This window comes from Arvicanthis niloticus, chromosome 13 (genome assembly GCF_011762505.2).
Source record: "Arvicanthis niloticus isolate mArvNil1 chromosome 13, mArvNil1.pat.X, whole genome shotgun sequence".
In the NCBI taxonomy this organism is placed as follows: domain Eukaryota; kingdom Metazoa; phylum Chordata; class Mammalia; order Rodentia; family Muridae; genus Arvicanthis; species Arvicanthis niloticus.
Window position 1 is genome coordinate 60,923,690 of NC_047670.1, and position 18,992 is coordinate 60,942,681.

General features: G+C 47.4%; 1 long non-coding RNA gene across 2 annotated transcripts; it reads right to left on the minus strand.

Annotated features, from left to right (window-relative positions):
- Nucleotides 1–1,717: 1,717 nt before the first annotated feature.
- LOC117719025 (uncharacterized) lies at nt 1,718–18,688 on the minus strand. Of its 2 annotated transcripts, none has more exons than XR_004608121.2 (6): nt 18,493–18,688; nt 9,751–9,902; nt 5,851–6,092; nt 5,347–5,570; nt 3,028–3,125; nt 1,718–2,408 (listed from the first exon to the last, which is right to left on the minus strand). It is a non-coding gene; the product is annotated as an uncharacterized LOC117719025 (long non-coding RNA). The 2 variants fall into 2 exon arrangements; XR_013103414.1 differs by having other exon boundaries at nt 5,851–6,330.
- Nucleotides 18,689–18,992: the final 304 nt, after the last annotated feature.

An 18,992-nucleotide genomic window follows, 5' to 3' on the forward strand; every position in this document is an offset into this window, starting at 1 on the left:
AATCATTTGTTGCCAGTTAGGGACAAGGACCCTGGTGACTAGCTTGGCAGAGTTTTCGAGAGAAGACAGAAAATGACACTTTTATGAATGACTCTAAAATAGCAATGGATTTGGTTTTAAAGTGGAAAGTGTTTTGCAACATGATACAGTCCTGGCATAGACTGGGGCATCCAGAGGTCAGTCTTTGTTGGCTGGATCAGCAGCATAGAGTTAAGATAGACTTAAAAGGTCACTATTGGGTGGCACAGATGGATGAACACATGATAGCATTGTATGTAAATGCTCAGACAGGAAGGACAGAAGTCTGAGAGATGCTTCCACTGGAAGCATGTGCATGCTGGGTGCGGACACGCTGGGTGAGACTGGACCGAACAGGTTACACTGGAAGCCTCCCATCCCGGGGAGCCAGCAGAGAAAACCTCTTCCTGCAGCCCTCAAATCCAGGCTACCAGCTTACTGTGGAGACCCAGGCCCTATAGGGGAAGCTGTAGCCTGGTACTGATGGGAGAAGGGAGTAGGGATAGTCAGGGATTAGAAAAGTACCGGGGTCAGAGGGATGAACAGAAGAGCCCCATCCTGCAGCCCTTCTGTTTCAGTTGCTGAACAATATGACTCATGCTCCTGGGTGTTCGCTCGGTTAAGGCTTATCAACCTTCACCATGGAAGCAAAAGCTTTCATTTCCCATAAATTACCCCTGTACCCCTGAGATACCACTCTGCACCCTGCCCTGCACCTTCCTAGGAAACCACTAACCTCATTTCTGTCTGCCTTCGCCTGTTCTAGATTTTTCATAAAGTAGAATCACATGCTGCCCCTCCTCCAACTCCCTGCTGGGACCAGAACGAGCCTTGCACATACTATAGAAATGCCTTACTACGCGATTGCACTTCCAGTCTTACTAAGTGGCCTTTCTGTCTGACTTCCACTTAGTGCAGTGTTTCTCAACCCATTGGGGGTCCAATGACTCTTTCACGGGGATGGCCTAAAGCCATAGGAAAACAGATGTTTACATTATGATTCATAACAGTAGCCACATTACAGTTAGGAAGTAGTGATAATAACTTTATGATTGGGTCACCAAATGAGGTACTGCATTAAAGGGTCACTGCACAAGGAAGGTTGAGAACCGCTGACTTGGTCTGGTGTCTTAGTGCACTTCTGCTGCCACAAAACTGGGGACTGAATAATTCCACTCATTCACTCAAGGTCTCAGGTTGTAACCCAGACTGATCTGAAAGTCATTATGCAGCCCAGGCTAGCCTCAAACTTGCAGCAAACCTCCTGAGTGCTGGAGTGCTGGCATTACAGGCACGTGCCACCATGCCTGGCTGGGACCTAATGATTTATGAACAACAGGAATTCATCATGTTCATAGACTGGAGGCTGGGCAGTCGAAAAAATCAAAGTGCTGGCAGGTCCAGCAACCAGTGAAGTCCTCAGACAGGGCAGAAAGGACAGAAGGGTCAAAGGCATAAACACTTTGTCCTCATGTGGTGGAGAAATAGGAGAGCAGAGAGGTCCTAAGCCAGCTCCCTCAAGCTTGCAGGGCCATGTATCCATTCACAGGGGATGTCGACCTACAACTGTCACAATTCTTCCTCAAAGGCTCCTGTCTCCATGTCACCGCACAGGGGACTCAGTTTCAGCATCGAGTACAACACTTTCAAGGTCTGTCTTGGGGTTTTATTACTGTGAAGAGACATCATGACCAAGGCAACTCTTATAAGGACAACATTTAATTGATACTGGCTTACAGGTTCAGAGGTTCAGTCCGTTATCATCATGTTGGGAAGCATGGCAGCATCCAGGCAGACATGGTGCTGGAGAAGGAGCTGAGAGTTCTGCATCTTGATCTTAAGGCAGCCAGGAAGAGACCTATCTTCTGAAGGCAGCCAGGAGGAGGGTCTCTCTTCCACAGTGGGCGGAGCCTATGCCTAGGAGCCCTCAAAGCCCACCCATACAGTGACACACTTCCTCCAGCAAGACCACACCCATTTCAACAAGGCCACACCTCCTAGTAGTGCCACTTTCAATGGGCCAAGCATATTTAAACCACTACAAGGTCTGTCCACGTTTTCTGTCTGTCTCCACTCTTCCTGTGGCTGCCTAGTATCCTGTCATGGTGTGCTGCATTGATTTATTCACTCATGAGTTGATGAGCATTGGGTTGCCCGAACTCTTTGGCTGTAGGAATGATGTGCCTCTGGACATCCAGAGACGAGTTTTTTCTGGATACACAGAGGAATAGGATTGTTGTGTCTTCTGCCCCTTTCTGTTTAGCTGTTTGAGGAATCATCAGACTGTTTCTCATTCAGCCTCACTGCCTGACAAACCCAGAAGGGCACAGAAGCTTCCAGCCTTTGCACGTTTCCTCTGTTGGTTATGGTTCTCTGTTGGCTGTAGCCATCTGGAAACAAAAATTTACACAAAGAAGCTGTGCCTTCCACCAAACTTCCTGCAAGGCAGATTGACTGGTCAGAACCCCAGTGACTGTGGACAGCTTGGAATGTTACAGATCCAGGACCTACTTACAATTATCTTGGACTATCTTCAGGCCCCAATAGCCATTCCTTGCTCACCTCTGGATCGGACCTAATGCTCTAAGACTAACAGATAAAGCCCTCTTGGAATGTGTTGACTTGGCAGACCACTAACTTCCACCAGCCTCACAGTGAAGAATTATCGGACACCATCTGCGGCCCGTGGTTGAGATTTCTTTGCTGCAGCTGTCTCTCTGATGCCCTCACCAATGTACTTGAAAGGCATCCTTGATTTATGACTTTCTTCATTTTTGACTATAAAGAGTTTATGAAACTACTTCATGTTGAAACAGAGTTTGGAGTAACCTAAATCTGTGTTCCTAGGCTATGGTCACTTAAATTTAGGTTTGGGATAATTTATCTCCTATTCCCACTGAGGTGAGAGCTGCTTTCGCACTGAAGTATCATAGTTGGTGTAAATCGCCTCGCTGGCTTTGGCCTAGCTTATCTGGGAGAAAGCAGATCTGATCCGCGTTACTTACAAACCTTTCTTCTCGCTTGACTTCTCATTGCTGTTTATTTATCCCCTTCGCCAGTTCCACCTCTGTCTGCCTCTCTGTCTTCCTTGGGTTTGATTCCCAGCACTGGAAATAAAACAGAAAAACACAGGTAGTTTCTGTGTCAGATTGAGGTATTCTAGACCAGTCAGAGTAGATTGGATCAGAGTGGTTCCAAAGCAGAACTGAGGTCTATAGTGATTGACAGGGTGTGGGCAATAAGGGTCTGGGTCCCACACATGCCTAGCATCGTGTCTGGGTGGGTGGGTGCCTTTTGTTGTGTGAGAAAAGTGTTCCAAGAAGCCAATGGGGTTGTGTGTCTAGGCCGGAGGTCACATTTGAGACTGCTGCTCCATGAGCATGTGACTCTTGATCTGCCCAGGGAGCCCCATGCCTTTGTTTACCAGGATAGTCCTGATGTGTACCCACTGTGCCAACATCATTATAACTGCCTCTCCAGGCTCTCTTCTCCAAAGCAGTTCTGTGGGTGACTAGTAGCCTTGCTACCCACAACATGTAAGGATAGCTGAAGAAGCAGGAGAGGGGATCCCAAGAGGACACTATGGCCCTGGCAAGACAGCCAGGAGGATGGCAGGATTCTAGAGAGGGAAGGGTGGCTTTGGAGACCCATCTTTGTGTCTGTTAGTGATGAGAGTCTGCCCTCATCCCTCCTTTGAAGCCTCAGCTTTTCTGCATGAGAACTGAGAGTCAAATCTCAGATCCAAGTGGGCAAAGACTAGAATTCAACCCCAGGCTCTGCCTGCCAGTAGCCGAGTACCCTCAGCAGCATCTCTCAGGCAAGTATTGCCTTCCTTGTGGTAGGGCTGTCTCCAGCACTGTGGGATGCTTCCACTCACTAGATGCCCATAATGGCTCCCAGTATGATAGGAATAAATCACCTCTGGACATTGCCAAATGCATTTCTGAAGAAACACCATACATTGCTTCCACACTCTGTAAACATAGACCTTAAGACCCACCATATGGGATGCCATGCTGTTGCCTAGGATAGCCAGTATACACACACACAGCTCTTGATATAGTATAGACCTCACTAAAGGAATCCACAAAATGAGAACCCATAGTTTGGGAGTCCAGTGGAGACATCTGGGAGTCATAAAATCATGATCCCTGAGCCTGGTGTTAGGGGTAGAAAGGCCTCTGGAGTGAGTGCCAGGTTGAGATGGCAGTTGTGGTCACGGACAGGTGCAGGTTCCTGTCCCACACGGAGGAGGGCAGGGCTTACTGATGCTGAGAGGAAGAGCAATTCAAGGACCCAGATGCTGGTCTTTTGTGGGGCATGATAGGTGAGTTCCTAAGACATGGTGGTGGCACACGTATTTAATCTCAGCATTCAGGAGGCAGAGGCAGGAGGATCTCTGAGTTCGAGGCCAGCCTGGTCTACAGAGTGAGTTCCAGGACAGCCAGGGCTACACAGAGAAACCATGTCTTAAAAAGAAACAAAGAGGGCTGGAGAGATGACTCAGCGGTTAAGAGCACTGATTGCCCTGCTAGAGGTCCTGAGTTCAATTCCAGAAACCACACGGTGGTTCACAGCCATCTGATGCACTCCTCTGGTGTGTGTCTGAAGACAGCTGCAGTGTACTCATATAAATAAAAAAAAAATAAATCTTTAAAAAAGAAAGAGAGAGAGAAAGAGAGAGAGAGAGAAACCAGGAATAGCTACATGAGGACAATTTGGGCTGGCTGAGGTGACCACTCCTCTTATCCTGCTGGGACAACTCTGGCTTCCTTACTTTGAGACCTTCATCCAATATTCAGCCCTAAATCCAAAATTCCAGGTCCCACAACCCTCCTCAGAGATGAAGCCCACCTGCTGGCCCAGCCACCCTTAGTCTCCTCACCAGGCTCTTTGTAGGCACACCACGCTGGTGACCTCATTTAGGTACTGAGCAGAAATAGACCAGCAGCTCTAATTAGCTCATCAGCATGGCTTGCAAATGGGCCACAGCCTCTGACAGTCTGGGATGTGGAAAATTCCATCCATTCTTCCTCCCGTGATGGGCAGGAATGTGAGGTCCCTTCCCCCGGGGAACACATCGAACTGTGCGCTTGCTCATGAGAGCATCAGGATGAGGAGGCACAACACTCCCTGCCCCTCCCCAACACACTGATGCTGATTCCATAAGTTTGGGGCTGGACCAGGAGAGAACCTGCATATTTCACACCATCCTCAGTGACATGATCAAACCCAGCTGGTTCTCAAACTGGACAGTACAACATAGTGGGGGCCTTATTCTGTCCCACCCAAGAGCAGGGACCCAATGTACTTGTTTACAGCCCTTACCTCAAAAGACAGTTGAGGGGATCAGTATCTGAGTGGGACCTGACTTAGGGTCTTCAGGGTTGTCACTGCAGCCAGTCTCTGCTACTGTCTATTCAAAACAGTGGCTTCCCTCTGTCACAAGTGGGTAGGTGGGTGCAAGTGGTCCCTGGCTGGAAGCCAAGGGACCTCTATGGTCCAGCCAGATGATGCTGGCCTTTCCTCTCTCTTGTTTGGCTCTCTTTCCCCTGAAAGCAGACAAGAAGATACAGGAATGGGGGGAGGGGAGGCATGGTGTCTCTGAGTCCTATGTGCTGACTATGGGGCTTGGAATGTGCTCCCACATTCAAATAGAAGTTTGGCTCTCAGTAAACAGAGCCCAGGCTGCTGGGCTGCCCTGTAGCTAGCTGTTCCTGGGGTGTCAGAATGTAGATTAGTCTCTGTTAGGAATACCTTTCTGGCCTGTGGCCAGTCACAGCCCCAGAAACCATTCCTGGCCTAAGAGAGGAGTCTCAGAAAGACCCTTACCCATCTGTATCCTCACATTCTCTCCTCCTCCTCCTCTTCCTCTTCCTCCTCCTTCTCCTCCTCTTCTTCTTCCTCCTCTTCCTCCTCCACCCTCTCTGCTGTGTTCTGACCTTGATCCTCTCTCTTTTGTCCTGCCTTCCTTGGAGGGAGGAGGGTGCTCACTCTGGCCAGAGTGGAGAGGCAGAGATAGGGTGTGGCTTGGCATCAAAGCAGTCACAAAGCTCTCAGCTTCATCTCCAGCGCTGGAGATGAATATAAATGAACAAATGAATGATTAAATAATGGTTTAAAATAAAAACAAAGTGTAGAGCTGGGGAGGTGGCTCTAGTTGGTAAAGCGCCAGCCACAGAAGCGTGAGGATTCAAGTTCAAACCCCAGAACCCACTCAAAAAACATTGGGTGAGGTGGCATGCGCTTGTAATTCCAGAGCTGGGGAGGTGGAGACAGGGGGCATCCCTGGTGTTTGCTCAGGTTCAGGTTCTGTGAAAGAAAAAAAAAGAAAAGCAATGTAGAAAGAAACTGAGGTAGGTACCTGATGTTGGCATTTTGTCTAGGCTCCACCTCACAGTTACCTGGCAACAGTCAGGTGTGCCTGACTCAATATAAAAGGGGCTGCTTGCCCCCCTCCTCTCTCTCTTGCCTTCTTGCTCCTTCTCTGTCCTCTTGTCCCTTACCTTCTCTCTCCCCATTGCCCTCTCCTCTCTCTCCATGTGCTCATGGCCTGCCTCTACTACTTTACTCTCTCTTTCTCTGTCTCTACTACCTTCTCAACTCCCCGCCCCATGCCCTGAATAAACTCTTTTATACTATACTATTGTATGTGGCTGGTCCCTCAGGGGGAAGGGATGCCTCAGCATGGGCCTTCAGAGACACTCCCTTTCCCCCACACCAAACACCTGACACCAGCCTGTGCCTTCTATACATACCCTCTGCCACATGTAAATGCACACATGTGTAAATGCACACGCACACGTACACAGAGTAAAGGGGCTCCAGCCGTAGCCTCAGCTAGCAGTGTAGGGACAGTTCATGACTTGCTTGAATGATTCGCTGGTCTCTAGGCCCCAGCTTGCCCACTTGCAAGGGGACAGTTCAGGATAGAGCAATGGAATTTCCTACCATCTGTGATTCTCTAAGGCTTTCTGGTCGTCTCCTTGGCCCCCAGTCACTTGGCCAAGTGCTGTTTGTTGTGTACATTCTGTGACAGTCCTGGGAGCAACAAGTCTGTGTCTGAGAGGCAAGTTTTAGGTGCACAGAGCTTGCTTTGCTTCCTGCCTAAACTTGTACAGAAAGAAATCCACCCTCTTCCTCTCTAGAAAAGAAAATAGCCTGAAGCAAACATGACAGTGTGTCATTGTGACTATAGCCATAGAGAGACGTTAGAAAGAGACCCCCTGCAGGTCCTGCAGATCCAATGCTACAGGATGTACAGGACACAGGGCAACAACAGGATATCGGAGAGGAGTCCTGGTGAAGATTCAGTGTAGATAGCATAGCAGAAGCCAGAGGCCTTGAACAAAACCAATGACTCATTGCAAGTAAAGATGCGTGGACAAAAAAGAGTATGCAGTGTGACACGCTGTGACACACTACAGCTTCCATAATGAGACTTTTGGTTGTTGGAGGGATTCTTTTTGCTTTGTTTTTGATTTCTAATTTTTTAAAAGATTTATTTATGTTTTATTTATATGAGTACACTGCAGCTGTCTTCAGACACACACCAGAAGAGTGCATCAGATCCCATTACAGATGGTTGTGAGCCACCGTGTGGTTGCTGGGAATTGAACTCAGGACCTCTGGCAGAGCAGTCAGTGCTTTTAACCACTGAGCCACCTCTCCAGCCCTTGTTTTCTGTTTTTTATTTATTTTCTTTTGTAGGGGAGGTTGCAAGGGCTGAGGGTAAATACTAAGGGATGGGGAGATGAGTGGGATTGGGGTGTATGATGTGACATTAACAAAGAATCAAAAAAAGTTACATAAAAAAGGAAAAAGAAAGAGCCCCTTTTCCAGGCTGCCACCATTCCATGAGGACCAACAGTCTCTGAATTAGGACAGCAGGAGCAGCTGACAGCCAGGGCAGGAATCCTCTGTGGCCACTCACCCATGCATTGTGCCTTAAGGAAGTGGAACTGAGCCTGGCATGGTGCCATCTGATTGTTCATGGACTTGAGGAGGATCTGTCGGGTACTGGGGACCCTCATTCCTACTGATTCTCAGAATCCTTCTTGGAAGAGGTGTCTGCTGAGTTGCCTTTGTGCTATCTAAATCTCAGTCCTAGGAGTTGGCAAGAGATTGCATCTCAGTAGGGCAATTCTCCAGTTGTTGCTGTTTTGATCTTTACTTATGAGGTATGCAAGATGGAGCTGGTTCCCTCTTTTACAGATGGGCGTGGCTAGGCTCAGAGAGAGGCTGGGTAGGATATGCTCGAATATGCCCATGAAGCTTGGGCCACCTAAGAGACAGCTCTGGGATCTTACAGATGCTCCAGAAAGACATCATCAAATCAACTGGCACTCACTCGGGACTTGGAAGCTTCTGGTGGAAGGCACAAACTGAAGTAGACCCCGGAAACAGGGGTTGGACACCCTGGGGCTATGGGGTTCCAGGGGGTCTCAGCAATAGGTTGAAAGGGTCCTGAAGTCAATACAGAGAGCATTGAGGAAAGGGAGAGAAAGAGGAAGTTCTCCGGAGGAGAACTGGCAGCCATTGTTGGGGGAGATTCCTGGGGGAAGCTGGTGGGAGTCAGGGTCCTCTTCCTTGGCTTTCATAGTCCCTGCTGTGTCATGGGCAGGGCACTTGGCATGTAGGAAAACCAGCTGTGGCTGGGACGGGCAATAGCAGCATCTGGGGCCAGTGACTGACACGAGTAGGAGAGAAATAAGGAAGTGGGTAGGGTGTGCTCTCAAGCTGGCTCCTGCTCTGTCTGCCAGGCCCTCCCTGGCATCTTCCTGGTGTCTGAAAGCCACATTCCAGCTCTGACAGCCCTTAGGAATGAGTCCTGAGCTGAGAGCCCACAAGGGGTAGCCTAGGGTTAAGGATATTATCCAGTTGCTCAATTTAGGCTTTAAACAAGAGGAGGCTCTGACTCAGCTGTCTGTTCCCTTTATCCTCTCTCTCTACTCCAGTTCCTCCCCCATTCCTCTGCCTCCCCCCAGATCTTGACAGAAGGTCTGCGGGTTGGGCAGGGCAGAAGCCATAATCTCCACTTTATAGGCAGGAAAGGTGAAACCCAGGCCATGTCTCCACCCCTCCCAACAATATAAAGTCTGCACCAGAAAGGACTAGGGTGGAAGCAATGTGACCCAGCCCTGAAGCTGTGAGTTCAAGGCCAGCCTGGTCTACAGTGAAATCCTGTCTCAGAAAAAAACAGAAAACTGGTTAGGGGAGGACCTTGGGTTCTATGCAGGCATAAGAAGTCCTGCTTCTGTGGGGCTCCTTGACACTGCCCAGGCTTGTCATCTGTCACATGATGTTTTCTTATTGAGCAGCACCCCAGGCAGCCCACAACATTCATTCTTTCTTTTCTTTCTTTTTTTTTTTTTTTTTTTTTGGTTTTTTCGAGACAGAGTTTCTCTGTGTAGCCCTGGCTGCCTGGAACTCACTCTGTAGACCAGGCTGACCTTGAACTCAGAAATCCACCTGCCTTTGCCTCCCAAGTGCTGGGATTAAAGGCGTGCGCCACCACCGCCCGGCCTCATTCTTTCTGAATAGGGCTCTTCCCTCGCGGTAGGCTGCCCTTAGCCCAATCCTTGTCTTACAGCAAGAAAGGGCTAGCTGTAGGGCTGACCCTGGCCCTAGTCACTGGTCATGGCTTCTGTCACTACCATCATAGCCCTTGGGTTAAAGATGTGGTGGAGGCTGGGTGTTTCCACCCTAGGAGACTGTTCTCTCCTTCAGTACCTGGAGTTGTGAAGACCACAGTAGCTTAAGGATGAAAGGGGGCAGGAAGCGGGAAGCCAGGGAGAGCTGAAGGTGGAGCCTGTCCAGGACTGGCCTCCAGGGCCTCTTCCCAGCTGCACTGTGTGTCATCAAGGTCACCTTAACGTTTTTTCCTGTAATTAAGAGCAAGGTGAGAGGGACTCGGGAAGAGTTGGATCCAGGTTGCAAAACCTCCACTGATGGTTTCCTTCCTTTCAGCTGCTGCCTGTTTGGGTTTGTTCTCCCTCTGTGTAGACGTCCTCTTGCACAAAGCAAGGCACCGCCCCATCCCCCCACCCCACACCCTGAGCCGCCCATTTGACAGCTGTTGCCTTTGGGGACAACTCACAGTGTCAGACACTCACTGCTTCTCCATGTGTCACTCTGGAGAGCCTGGGGTCAGTTAGGATGAGACAACACTAAGGAGCCATGTGCAGGGGGTTGGAGGGGCTGCTCACCAGGGTGTGTAGCTCCTGGGCAGGAGCTCTCATGGGGCTTCTCTGCTGCTAGGGAGCTCTTTCTGACTTACCTGTTTACTTGTGGTACATTCATCCTGAAAGCCCCTGGTCATCGTAGCTTGCTCAACGTACCAGATACGGCCCTCTAGAATACCTGTCCTGGATCCTCTTTTGTTTTTACAGTAAGACAATTTAAATATGATAGAAAATAGACAAACTATCAGGCATCTGATAAAGGATGGAACTCTTCAAACCCCATTTGCAGAAAACCTGCAGTGATCGAACCTCACTGGCAACAGGAGATGCTGACATGAAGAAATTACAATGGGCTGGTGTGGTGGTTTGAATAGGTTTGGCCCCCATAGACTCATGTGTTTGAATGCTTGGCCCATGGGGAGTTGCACTAGTAGGAGGTGTACCTTGTTACAGTAGGTGTGGCCTTGTTGGAGGAAGTGTGTCACTGTAGGGGGGTGGGTTTTGAGGTTTCTATGCTCAGGCGTCTCTCAGTGTGTAAGATAGTCTTTTGGCTGCCTTCAGATCAAGATGTAGAACTGGGCTTCTCCAGCACCACGTCTGCCTGCATGCTGCCATGTTTCCCGCCATGATGATAATGGACTGAACCTCTGAAATTGTAAGTCAGTCCCAATTAACTGTTTGCCTTTAGAAGAGTTTCCTTGGTCATGGTGTCTTTTCTTAGCAATAAAACTCCAACTAAGACAGCTAGAGAGATGGCCTAGCAGTTAAGAGCACTGGCTGTTCTTCTCGAAGTTGGATTTCCTGCACCCTCACAGTGGCTCCTGCGGTCTGTAACTCCACTTCCAGGGAATCCAATGCCCTCTTCTGGTCTCTGTGGGTACTGCATACACATGATGCACAGACATGCATTCAGGCAAAGCACCATACACATAAATTAAAATAAATTTAAATCTAAAAAAATGAAAAAGGAAAAGAAAAAGGCATGGCTAGCCTCTTCTATGGAAAACCTTCACCGTAGTAAAATTGATGAGTGATCATGCAAGGCAAGCTTCATAAGAGATTTCTGAAACTTCTTATATATCACATGTATCCTGATAGATAACTTGTCCCTAGCTAACCTCCAACCCAGGCAGGACTATTAACATTATGGTGTTTTGTTGAAGTGGATTCGAACGGCCATCCATCTCCCACAAAGCCCTGCATTTTAGTGGACGTGGGGGACGGAGAAGTGCTGCCCCTACTCGGTGTCCAGGGGTGAGTGGTATAAACCAATCAAAGTATGGGCCTGCCTCTTCACAGAGTGATTGCTTTAGGGATGGCAAGTTTAGCCAGCCTTTAGCATCCATGGAGACTACAGCGACCGCCCCCCCCCTCGAAAATTACCAGATGCGTCAGGTCAGTCCGTCTCTTGTATAAAAGAGCGTGGCTAGGGAAATGGCTTACAGCTAAGTGTTTGTTGCACATGTAAAAAAACTGGGCATAGTGGCTCATGTCTGTAATTCCAGGGCTGGAGAGGTATTAACAGAGGGGTTCCTGGGGTTTGCTGACTAAATCAGTGTGTTCCAGGCTCAGTGAGAGACTCTGTCTCAAAAAATAAGGTGGAAGCCGGGCAATGGTGGCGCATGCCTTTAATCCCAGCACTTGGGAGGCAGAGGCAGGCGGATTTCTGAGTTTGAGGCCAGCCTGGTCTACAGAGTGAGTTCCAGGACAGCCAAGGCTATACAGAGAAACCCTGTCTCAAAAAACCAAAAAAAAAAAAAAAAAAAAAAAAAAGGTGGAAAGGTACTGAACAAGATATTTGACGTGCACGTGCATACCAACACACACACACACACACACACACACACACACACACACACGGTACAGTATTTGCACAGAGCCTACACATGCCTTCCCATGGACTTTAGTCATAGATTACATAATACCCAATACAATGCAAATCTATGAGGTAGTTGTCATACTGTTCTACTTAGGGAAAGACAAAAGTCAGACGTGGAACCTGTAGATACAGAGAGACAACTGGTATCTAAGCTGAAGCCAGGTAGTGCAGGTATCTTCCTGGGCACCACACTTGGCTTAGGGCTGGGCTCATTACTACACAGCAAGCTCTTACTGGCTCTGAACTAGAATGCCTGCAGCACCAGTGGGTACTGGCAGCCATCCTATGATCATTAGGGAAGCCAGTTTGCAGCTTTTATTACCACAGGAAGGAGGCCAGTGGCAAGAGCCTGGTTCCTAAATGGATCTGAAGCCTGGGCTGGCTATATCCAAATGTGACTTATTCCTACTTCTTTTTCCATTGCTCAACCAGTAACTTCCTGTGATTGTTTAAGTCAGTGTATGTTTTGTTCATCTGGAAACATTTTACCTCATACAATGGAGTTCTAGAATCTTCTCAGTCTACACGTATAACACAATCTAACAAAAGATGGAAATATATCTTTCCAATTAATAGTAGCCTATAAATGATTTCTATTCTTCTAGCGACCTAGACCCTCATGAATACTGAGTTCCTGCTCAGCTACTGAACTATCCCAGCCTTCTTTTTACTTTTTATTTTGAGACAGAGTTTTTATTTTGAAGGTTACTTTGCCCTGCACTGGCAGCTGTGTCACAGTTCATTCAGTCCTCCGCTTTTACAGTTGGACATATGACAGTGATTTTTCAGTTTTCAATAGTGGCACTTAAGATGTGCGTCTCTTCGTTCAACTCTTTAGGGTAAACTCCTAGACGCTGAAGTGCAAGAAGTTTGTACATTTGTAGAGTTCTCAACTCATCCAGTTTGTCAAATGGCACTGTAGAAATGTGGTCCTGGTTTACGCTCTCAATGACTGTGATGCGTCTTAGCAGTCATAATAGCCTTGTCGTGTGTGTGTGTGTGTGTGTGTGTGTGTGTGTGTGTGTTTTACTGAGTATTATTTGTTTAGAGAAAGGGTCTTGTTATGTAGCCCTGGGCTGTCCTGGAACTCTCTATATAGAGCAGGCTGGCCTTGAACTCACAGAAATCCACCTGCCTCCTCAAGTGGTATGATTAAAGGCATGCATCTCCATACCTATTCTGTTACTGAGTGTGTTGAACCTGGCTTCTCAAGCCTGGTAGGTAATCACCCTATCTAGAATTATACCCACAGTCCTTTTAATGTTTAAACTTTAAAATGTTGAGACAGGGTCCTGCTAAGTTTTACATGCTGGCCTTGAACTTGCAATCCTTTTGTCTCAGTCTCTTCGGTACCTGGCTATACATCATTCTTTTTAATCTTTGTCAATCTAGAGATGAATGCTATTTCATGTATTTTCTATCAACTTTTTAAGTCTCATTTTTTTCTTGAGGGATGGTATCACTGTGCAGCCCAGGCAGGCCTTTCTGTTTGTACTTCTTGGGTGCTGACATTACAGGTTTGTGCCATGTGTCCTGTTTTTATTTGTTTACAATTTGTATTTCCTTTTTAAATGTCTTGATTCATTTTGCTTTTCCTAAAACACATACTTAATTATAAAAATTATATCTATTTCTGTATAGATTTTTTAAAAAAAGATTGTTTATTTTATGTATGAGTACACTGTAGTTATCTTCAGACACACCAGAAGACATTGTATTCCATTACAGATGGTTGTGAGCCACCATGTGGTTGCTGGGAATTGATCTCAGGACCTCTGGAAGAGCAGTCAGTGCCCTTAACCGCTGAGCCACCTCTCCAGGCCCCTGTGTGGATGTTTTTGATCTTCTTACTTACAAGGTTTTTGTATATTAACTCCTCTTCAGACACGCTACATATACTTTTTTTTTCATTTCAACTGTATTTTTGACAGACATTTAATACACTGACTAGTCTTCATCACATGCTTCCTGCTTTGTTGTTGTAGTGAGAAGAACACTTAGTTTAAGGGAGAAGGATTGATCTTGACTCGTAGTGTGAGAGGATAGAGTAGGAGCTGTCCCAGTCTGATTACATTGTATAGGCATCGGAGAGAGCCTGGGTCAGGCTACTTCCATTAAGTATGCCCCCAATGATATGCTTCCCTTACCGAGGCCCGGCTTCCTAAAAGTTTCACATTTCCCTAAAGCCACCAGCAGCTGGGGACTAAGGATTTACATACAGGAGCCTGCGAGGGACATCTCACTTCCAAACCATCACATCCCTCATACTGGGCAGCTGCCACAGAAGTATGTCAGCTCCTGTGGAGCAAATGCAGGTGGGTAAGTCTCTGAGGCACCTGGGGTCAACCAGAGCTCTTCATCTTGCTTGCAATTCCTGTGTAGAATGTGCAGAGAACAAACACAACAGCCAGAGATAAGGAGGAACTGTCCTGAATTTCCCAGGCTTTGCCACAGGGGGACCCCGAATGCTATAGTACCTGAACTGCTAGGCAAGTTGTAGCAGAGTGGTGTGACTGTCACGGGCTAACCAGTCACTTTTAAAATTACACTTGAGGCCTGTTACACAGGAGGGAATTCATGCCTGCTACTATAAAAATTCACGCCTGGTCAAAAGTCCAGGCTGGGGAAGTCATAGGCTCTAGGGAAAATCCTACTACAGCTGTTTTGCTAAATGGACATGTTACCAAACTGCCTTTTAAACATTTGTGTTTCTCGCCTTGTTCAGAGAAGCCTCTCTTTGCAGTAGGCAGCAGTCAATTCAGAGACTCAAAACAACTCAGAGAGACTATTGAGTACTCAGGCCTAAAGGAAACATCTGTGTTAATCCATTGTCCTCAAGGAACATCACGGGAGAGAGGGAAGAGTGTCAGAGCTGAGGAACGGGAAGGAATGCTGGGATAGCCGAGGCGTGGCCATTCCACTCACAGACTCAGGGCAGTTACACGTTGTCTTTTATATTACCTATCCGTTCAGACTCTCCTCTTTCCTTAAGCAATGATGTTCCTTTCACTTTGTCCTGTCTTGCCTACTTACCCTCAAGCCATGGTCACCAGAGACCCAGTGTGACCATCCTCCCCATCCCTCAAGCCTCTGAGTGAAGCCTGCCTATTCTCGGTTACTTTGTTTGAATTTGCTTCACCACCAAGTTGCTCAGTGCACAGTAGGGGCTCAGACACATGCTAATGTACACTCAAAGATCATAGATGTGGAAAAATCATACAGACTGTCGCAAGCACCCGAGTGTAGTCTGCTTTAAGACACAAGCACAACAGCACAAGGAAACCTATCAATTTTTTGATTATTGTTCCAACACCCGGAGGCAAACACTTCTCTGGATTTGGCTTTTAGCATTCTCATGCTTTAAAAAAATGGTATTAATAAAACGGAACGCTACTAAATGGTATTGTGCCATATGCATCCATTATAGCCCTTTCTCTCAACCGCGTGAAATTAATGTTGATGTCTGTAAAAGTGAATTTATTTTTATTACTAGAGTATTCTAGCGGGGAAACTCATTTGTCAAATTCTCCCGCAGATGACATTTTGATTGCTTTTCTTCCAACCCCCACCTCCACTAGGAGAGAAGATGAAATGAACATTCTTTTCCTTGCACAGCTGGGTACTCTGCTCCAGGGTACATAACCTGAGGGAAATTGCTGCGTTGCACAAAAGCTACTAGAAATTTTGAAATGGCCCAAGTTATTGAATGCATTTGAACCCCCTCCTGCAGGCCATAAAAGCTTGTCTTTGTTTATAAACCCACATTTTCATCACTTGGCGTTCAGTTTTCTTCAGTCTTTTCCTTGTCAAACAGTACACTCCTGCTTGTCATTTGCTTGTCTGAACCTCAGTGACTGGAAGCCTTTTCTACCTGCTGCTCGACTGCGTGCTTCACCTGCAGTCCTAGATACTTGAGTGGGAGGATCAGACCAGCCTGAGAACACAGCCAGGCTCCGTCTTCCTCCCCAAACCGTTCCACTCAACAGATTTCTTACCTCAGGCATTTTGGGACTCTGTCTTGTCTGGTTCTTGCACAGGTCCCAATTCCAACTCCACATTGCTGTAACTTTTAAATCTATCCTCCTACACTCTCCTTTCAAATCCCACGTATGCCCTTCCCACAGCCATTTCTAGATATTTCTACCTTAGCTTTGTCTTGCTGATTGTCAGTCAAGGACAGTGCTGTCCCCACTCACTAGGGGTTTGTTTCACCCTGGCCTCCCCACCAGCCTGTCTCAGCTATGAATGTGCGTTCTCTAATATAGTGTCTGAGCGTGATGACACAGACCAGACATAACCTTACGCTGTAGACACATTTAATCTTGGCTTCACTTCTTGTTCTAAGACAGCATGTAGGAAAGCCTACCGGTGGTTGTGGACAGCTGAATTTAGGGTACCACTGTCATACCTACCCTGTCACTGCAACTGATTCCCCCTGTGCTCTTACACAGCATTTGCTTTCTTTCTGCTCCACTGTTCCTCCTCATCCTGCTGGCCCCTTGCTTTTTCAGTCTTTGCATAAACCAGACTGAGCTGGAGAGAATGGTCTTTGGTGTGGCCTGAAGGAGATTTCTGAGGCTACTGGGACCCCTATCTCTGGTGAGGTCTCATGGCTGAGATTAAGAAGAGATCTCTGGAGCCTACTTTTTTTGAGTCAGGGTCTAAGATTAGGCTGGCTTTGAACTCACAGAGATCCTCCTGTCTCTGCCTCCCAAGTGCTGAGATCAAAGGCTCATGCCACCAGGCCTGGCCCCTGTGGCCTTTTGAACTCCACTAGGGAAGGATTCTAAGTGTTCCCTTCAGGCATTGCACACACTAGGTAAGCACGGTTACCACTAAGTCCCCAGCCTTTAATATGTATATTTTAATTCTTTTCAGAGAGGGTCTTTCTATATACCCCCAGCTGACCTTCAACTTGAGGATCTTTTATCTGTAGCCTCTGATGGCTGGGATTATACACCTATGCCACGATGCTCAGGTTTTATTTTAAAAACATGATACACTGGGGTGGTCAGACGGCCCAGAGGAAGTGTCTATGTCATAAACATATGGACCTGGGTTTGCATCCTTAGCATTATGTAAAATCCTGGTGTGTTCTACAACTTCCATGCTGGGTAGGCAGAGAAAGGGAGATTCCCTAGAACAGTCTAGGCAATTGATAAGAGCAGGTACAGAAAGATAAGTTGGTGAACAATAGTGGAAGACATCTAAGGTTGGCTAATGGCGTCTGCCTAACACACACACACACACACACACACACCCACACACACACACACACACGCGCGCGCGCGCGCGCGCGAACACATTACCAGTTTGTATGTCATCCTTTTGTAAGGGCCATGTCAATCTCTGTATTATTCCAGTTTTAGTATATGTCCCACTGAAGTGAGCACACATAATTTTTAATTTCCATTTTCCTGCCTCAGCTTCTTGAGAAGCTGGGTTATAGCTATGTACCACTGAAGGTTTTTTTTTTTTTTTTTTTTTTTTTTACCAAGTAGCTCTCTAGGCAAGGGCGGAAAAGGTTATTAATCTTAGTTTTGCCAGCTCTCTCAGACTCCAAGGACTATTAGAAATGGAATTCCAGGGAGAAGCTGAAGCTATGCTCTATAGGTTGTGCCTGAAGGGATCACACAGGACCTGTTGACACCGTCCCTGGTATTTCCTGAAGTTTTCATGCTTGTGTCATAGGGATTCCTGGAGAGCCCTGGGGTTGTCATCCAGGCAGCAGACATTTACAATGTACGATTTCAGTTCCCGAGGCCACAGCTGTGCAGGGGATGAAGAGGAACAGCAACCACCTCTTTCTGCAGAGTCAAAATGGAGTCAGGAAGCTACTATAGTCTATAAGAAGTGGCAGAAGGCTTTAATCTTAAAGAATGGGGACAAAGTCGAGATACAGAGCGAGTGCTAGGCCATTCACCCTGCTCTGAGTACTGAGGACAAGTCTGCCATACAGCTGGACTAAGCTATATACAAAGTCCTTTAGTGTGATTTCTTGCATCCGCCAAGTGCTAAACCAACACCACTTGTCAATATGTCTAGAAGTCTAGGTCTTGAGAATATAGTCAGGACCTGGGCTAAACAGGGAGACCGTATCAAAAAGCAGAAAAAGGGCAGGAGACAGGAGTGGTGAACGTGTTTCTCAGTAGTAAAGGTAACTGGCGGTTGGCACTACCAGTGTTACGCTAAGCTCCGGCTGGATATGCCAGCCTCTTAACCTTGAGTCTAAGACTATAGAAGTTTTACACCAACCACATAAGTGATTTCAAGTAGCTACGCTACACAGCAAAAAGTGAAAGTAAACTTTACAATATAGTCTACAGAACCCAATATATATAAAGTAACATTTAATGTGAAATTATAATTAACATTTCCATATTAAGCTTTTGGATCTTGCGTATATCTTACAATTAAATCACACTTTACTGCGGACTTAGAAGTACGCGAGCGCCGGCAAGATGAATTCTTCATGCCTCCGTGCCTATTCGTTCTTCAGCTGAAGCCTTCGGGGATCCGCGCCATCGCCTCAGATAGGCTCCGGTGATAGTTGCTTCCTTCACTTCACTGTGCCGTATTTACTGATCTGGGGTCAATGTCCTGGGGATGAAGCCTGGACCCCACCACAGCGGGAGAGGCTTTCCACCTTCCCGCCCGCTCGCCCGCAGCTGGGTCCGGATCTGTGCTTTGCTCCTTCTGGTTCTCGGCACTTGCTAGTCCGCTGCGAGCAAACTAAGGCCAACTCGGACCCAGACGCACGCGACTCCGGACCTCATGGCGGGCAACCCGCTCCGGAGGTCAAAGGCCGGGATCCAGCGGCCTCAGCCCGTGCCGCTCGAGCTGAGCGCTGTTAGTGCAGCCCGAACACACGCAACCGGAATACTCTGCCTTCTTTCCTGCGCAACAGCCAC